We start from the raw sequence: 5,824 nt of genomic DNA on the forward strand, positions 1-5,824 counted from the left end.
GTGACAATTCAGAGATAGAGACCATAGTGGAAAAGTCATAGCCTCTGCTCTCAGAGGAGGGAGCTTGATCAGATTGTTTTTGCCTCAGTTTCTTCATCTGTTGAATAAAAGACAGACTTTGTCATGAGATGATGTCTGTGTTCCTTTCCAGTTCTATCGTCGTAGTAGGCCCAGCCACGTTGGGTGGGGACCACTAGTGTCCCGGTGCTAAAGTGCTCCCAGCCCCGCTACTCATGAAATTGGGCAATTTATTTAACCATCTTAAAATAGGGCTCATCATAGCACTTGTCTCACGGAGTTGTTTTGAGGGTTCCTGGATGGGGTCATCTACTAAAGCAGGCACGCTGTAGACACCAAAACATTAGTTAAAAGTCATAATTACAGATATGAAAGTAAACTTTGTACCGTTTGTTTTTTAATTTCCCAGAAAAGAAAGGCCCGAGAGGGTGGGTGGTTGAGGAGGTGGAAGGTGGTACAGGTGGCAATAATATGTGAAAGGCACGAGACTCCAAAAGAAAGCATGGGGGTCGCAGTAAGCTGCACCACCAGTGTGACCTCTCCCTCACCCCTATGAAGTTCTTTTTGCAAAGTTTCTACCTGCAGAACATTTGTATTACCTCACAGTTTTGGGTTCCTCTCTTAGACATTTCTTTTCTCTTATGAGCCCATCTCAACAGACTCAGAAAACATTTTTCTTCTTCTAACATTCATATTTCAAAATCCCCTTACCTTTTCCTCGAAGCACAGACTCGCGTAAATCAAAGTGGAAAGGGAATAGCAAGTTGAGAGAGATTTTATGAACCATCCTTTTGTTTAGCTTCCTGGATTTATTTTCACTTCAAAGAAAGTTACTCTCCCCTCTTCTCCATTTCTCTCTGTGTCGGAGATGTTTTCAGTTCACAGATTACTGAGCGAACTCTCAGCCTGAAGGCTTTTAGGGTGAGCAGCTGTCTGATGCAAGGCATCTTCAAATGGAGGGCTTTCGCGTTAGTTACCGGTCACCAGAACCCCGATCTGGAGCCTGACTGCCTAGGTTTGACTCCTGGCTCCACTGCTTATTCCCCGGTGATCTCTCTGTGTCTTAGTTTCCTCCTCTGGAAAATGGAGATATTATAATACCCACCTCTTGGAACGAACACCTGTACTTTTCATGGCAACAGTCACACAGTCATCGTTTCTTTCCTCGCTCACATGGCACTGGACCGTAAGTTCTCTGAGGGCGCTGATCACATCTTGTTCTTATTTAACACTGCGTCCCTGGCATCCTCCTTGGTGCCCAGCAGTGAGTGGGCACTTGGGAAATCTATGGTGAGTCAACAACTGGTCAGTCGTCTCTGAAATTTTGCTTACCAGGTCTTAAGAGCGAAATTTTCAAATATTATTTCGATCTGGCAGCTGAGCGGTTTCTCTCTGTAGCCTGCATGGGCATATCGTTGCTGTGGGTGTACCAGGCACAGGGGTGGCCACTCGCGACACTCCAGCTTCTGTATCTCCCTAGTTTTCTCATTAGTGTTACTACGTGGTGTGCCAAAATATTGTGTCTGCTAGCAGTGTTCTTGAGAATGAATCTGCCTTGGAAGGAATGAAGAACGTACGCCTTTCTTAATTACTATCATTATTTTATCAGACATTGTGCCACGTCTTTGCTATCAGATGAGGAGAAAGATTGCGGACTTAAAAGAAGAAAAGAGATTCAATTCAGACTTTGATATGATAGAGGAGTTTGACAGCTGTTTGTCTGTAGGGATGGGGTTTTTCGGAGGGAGGAGCTGAGAGAAGTCTTCTTGCTCTGTTACAGTGGAAGGTGAGGACCTGGGTGCATGCTGGGAGGGAAGCCCTTTAGGACCTGTCCTCACAACAGTAAAAGCAAGGCTTTTTTCTTGGTATGCGAACAAAATTCTCTGTCCAGCTGCTTACCTGATGAACAAGATGAATACTGTGTCTTCCGCTAAGTATTGTAAGCTATACTCAACCTACAGGGTAAAAGTTAAGACTAATTCTTTGCTTGCCATGCTTGGAAAGAATGTTTTACTCTTAAGCACGACATACAAACCTCGGCTCCAAGCTACCATTTCAAGTGCTTCTCACTCGCCGTGTATTACGGTGGTACAGACTAGTCCTTGTCCTCAGTTCAGCCCATCCGGCTCTGCACAAACCTCCATGACCTTGGTGCCGCTTCTTGTCTTCAGGGCTCGCTTAGTACTGCTCCTCTATCAGGCAAAGTACCACTGACTCTTCAAGTCAGTCCTAGCTTCAGTGACACCTTTTCTGTCTGAGCTGTGCTCAACTCCCTAGGTAGAAGGGTCACTTGTTCCTCTTTGCTTCATGGTACTTTGTATGTTCGTGTATTTTAATACTTATATGTGTTAATGCAATCATTGTGTCCAGCTCATTGAGCTTTTGGAGGCCAGGGATGGCCATACCTTACTTATTTTGTATTTGGTATGTTGCTTTAATGTAGCAAATGACTGTTTTTAGCAAGAGCCTTGCTGTCCAGAGTGTGGTTTGAGGAAGAGCAGCATCAACCTGTCCTGAGAGCTTATTAGAAATGCAGGAATTTGGGTCTCACCTCAGTCCTACTGAATCAGAATCTGCTTTTTAACAAGATTTTCTGCACATTATAATTTGAGAGGCACTGGCCTGGGCTAGATGACTCCTCAGGACTCCTTCTCCTTGACATCCATGACTCTGTAGACTCCCTGGGTGATGGCTGTGAGTGACTGGAAATGTGCCTGAGTATTTAGTATCTTACATTCACATGGGTAACAAGGACTGGGCCCAAGAAGAACTTCGGTGGGAGCTTTCGTGGGTGTTTCCAGGGAATGGGGCTCCAGAGGGACTGAAGAGGCAGGGGGAGGATGAACCCAATCAGCTCCAAGGCTGGGAGGGGCCTGGGGGCGGGGTGGCTCTTCAATAAGAAGATAAGCAATCAGGCCAGCCAGACTCAGCTCAAGGCACCTAAACCACATGGAGGTCACTGGTCTGCAGTCACAAAAACCTAGGAAAAATGGATTGACCCCGTTTGTTGTCCCAAGGATGCATTTGTCTTCCAACTCATTTTCCTACATGCAGACTTCTCTTTTCTTTGCTCTCTTCCCTCTGTTCCCCTAAAATTGCTCCTCGTGGGTAAGAAGCTCATAGATGTTGGACTCTGCCATCCAGGAAGGAATGTCCCACCTCTGCTGGGAGCTGACTGTGACCTGCAGACAACCTTCCTTGGATTTTGGAAGGCTGCCCTCCTGATCCCCATTGCAGGGAAGTATGTAGTTCCCTGTGGGACTGTTTAGATAGGAGAGCTAGCCCACCAGGCTTCTGGAAAGCAGTGTCTGTGGATATGACCTTACCGTTGGAGTAAAGACGATAGATACAAGTAGTCATTACGTAGTTGGCAACTGACTCAATTGGTAGCAGTAATTATCATAGCAATGTATTTCCCAGACTACTTATATTTTTGCAGTTGGGATCAGGTAACTTTCTTAAAGTCTGTGGTTTTACTGGAAAATCGAGGGCTACAATCCTAGGTTCCCTAGGATTTCTCAAGTGAGTTTCTGCAGCAAGGTGAGACGTGGTGTATTTGAGACAGGGCGTATTTCCTCCAAATGCTTATGTGCTCACTCAGTTCCATGGGATTGATCCATAGAGAAATCCGAAGGACTGGTTTTAGACGATATGTTTTCTGTATTTCATTTCCTGTTTGACAGCAGTTATAAGTTCCCCCAAATTACTATTAAGATCATCTGCCAAAATTTTGCCTTTGACTGAAAATCATTAGTAACTAAAATGTGGTCTGTGTGCTTCTCTTCCTCGAGGTCACTGATCACTTGAATCCTTTCAGTAAAGGCAAAAAACTGTGCCAGCACCTCTCTTGGGTTTGAGTAGAGACCTCTACTTGAGTTACCTGTAGGATCTGGCTGTGATCCTTGGCTCTTAGGATGGCAAAACAGGAGGATTAGGGCTGCCTCTTAGAATCCAGGAAAATCCTTAGTATCCTGCGGGTTCCTGGGTTCCTGGTCTACAGGATGAGGGGTCAGGGGACGGGGGAGGGTGTGAGGTGAAGTAGGGAGAGCGATTCTCTCCCACTTGGTAAAATCACTTCCCTAATGGAGCTTGAGCTCAAGCAACTCAGCGCTGTTCCAGCACAGTGTGGGCAGGAAGGACAAGCAGGGACGGGAGCTGCCCTCGAGAAATCCACACAGCTTATTCTTGTACGAGTTTCTCATATAGGAACTCAGTCAGCTGCTTCTTCAAACCCAGGTGGAAACTTGAACTGCTTGCAGCAGGGAGTGAGCCTCGAGATGTTTTTCTGGTATCAGGGCTGGTTGTCTGGAGCCCTCCCCTCCATGAGGAGAGACAGGCATCGGAGGGAGGGTCGAGGGTGGAGTGGTCTCTGCCAAGCCACCTGCGCTCATGATCTGGGAGCTCTGTGCTCTGACCACTGAGCAGGTGGTGGAGGGTTAGTAAAAAGTCTCTTTGCTTTTTCAGGGCAACTTTTGTCACATCGTACTGCGCCGAGTGTCCCTGTTGTATGGTCTCCTCGCAAACTATTCTGCAACTTCATGTTTGAGTCTCAAATGGTCTAGATTATTTTTATTATTGATGTTTTACTTACAGACTATTTAGACAAATTATGAGCATGATCTTAAGAGATTGTACCAAAAGTCCAAATTCTTCCTGTTCAGTGAGTATTTGTTGAGCACCTACTACGATGTGCCAGCTCCTGACCTACGGAGCTGAAGGGGAGTCTCTGCTGTCAGGGAATTAATGCCAACAAGCAACGTACCCCAGGACAGGCAGCACCATCAATACGCCTGTGTAGCACCTGAGCATTTAAAAACACTTGTTCCATATCTATTGTCTTATATGTCAGTTCAATAGGTTAGTCAGAGAAGGCCTCATATTTATTATCCCCATTGTACTGATGAGGAAAATAAAAGCCAGAGATGTTAAATAATTTGTCCAAAGAAATAAGTGGTAGAGCGGGGACAACACCATGTCATCTCTCAATATATCCTAATTTACTGAATGTTCGCTTCCTTAGCATTTTAGCAATAATCAGCTTCAAACTGTCATGTCTTTAAAGTGTGGATAGTCTACGGCCATGCCACCCTGAACAAGCCCGATCCCGTCTGATCTCGGAAGCTAAGTAGGGTCAGGCCTGGTTAGTACTTGGATGGGAGACCACCTAAGAAGAACAGGTGCTGTAGGTGTAAAAGAATGAAAAATAAGGGATTGTAAGCTGACAAGGTCGTTGTAATCTGTGAGGTCAACCAAGGGTTGCCTCCCCTAAAAAAAAAAAAAAGTGTGGATATCGTAGAGTCAGAATCCCCACCTTCGCCCTTTTTTTCTCAGGATACCCTCATGTGTGACTTGTCCTTTAGGAATATGCTTGACTGGACCACTGCTTCAGGGGAAGTTCTGACTCTCCACCCATCTGTCATTCATTCATTGAGCCAACAAATATTTTCTGAGTGCCTGTTATATGCAGAAACTGTGCTGGGTGCGGGCGATAAAGTAGTGAACAAAGCAAGCAAAAGCACGTACTCTCACAGGGTTTACTTTCTAGCTGGCGAGACAGATAATAATAAACATAATAAATAAGTGAGCAACATGGTGTGTTAGGGGAAATGGAGCCAGATCAGGGGGATCTGGAGTTCTGGGAGAAAGGCTGCGATATTCAGTCCATGAGATTTCTGCAAATAGCGAGTTAGTGAATACTGAGCCATTGCTTCTAGGAGAAATGCAGGATTAGATTGCTGTGAGCTTTTAGTCACAACATCTTTGTCAATCACTCAATACCCAAGCTTGTTTTAAAGAGACGCTTATT

General features: G+C 45.4%; 1 protein-coding gene and 1 pseudogene across 5 annotated transcripts in view; both read left to right on the forward strand.

Moving 5' to 3' along the window:
- HHAT (hedgehog acyltransferase) overlaps positions 1-5,824 on the forward strand; it is a 243,721-nt gene that overhangs the window by 103,723 nt on the left and 134,174 nt on the right. The window contains exon 8 of one of the 5 annotated variants that reach the window (XR_002783344.1): positions 5,350-5,431. The exons of 2 other annotated variants lie outside the window; for them this stretch is intronic. The gene's annotated coding sequence lies outside the window, so the exon portion shown is untranslated. Of the gene's footprint in view, positions 1-1,627; positions 1,890-4,482; positions 4,543-5,349; positions 5,432-5,824 lie in introns of those variants that run through there. 2 more of the 5 variants (XR_002783343.1, XR_002783342.1) reach the window with 2 other exon arrangements.
- Positions 5,089-5,207, forward strand: LOC111746996 (annotated as a pseudogene).

The sequence above is a fragment of the Pteropus vampyrus genome, unplaced genomic scaffold (genome assembly GCF_000151845.1).
Source record: "Pteropus vampyrus isolate Shadow unplaced genomic scaffold, Pvam_2.0 Scaffold207, whole genome shotgun sequence".
NCBI lineage: Eukaryota > Metazoa > Chordata > Mammalia > Chiroptera > Pteropodidae > Pteropus > Pteropus vampyrus.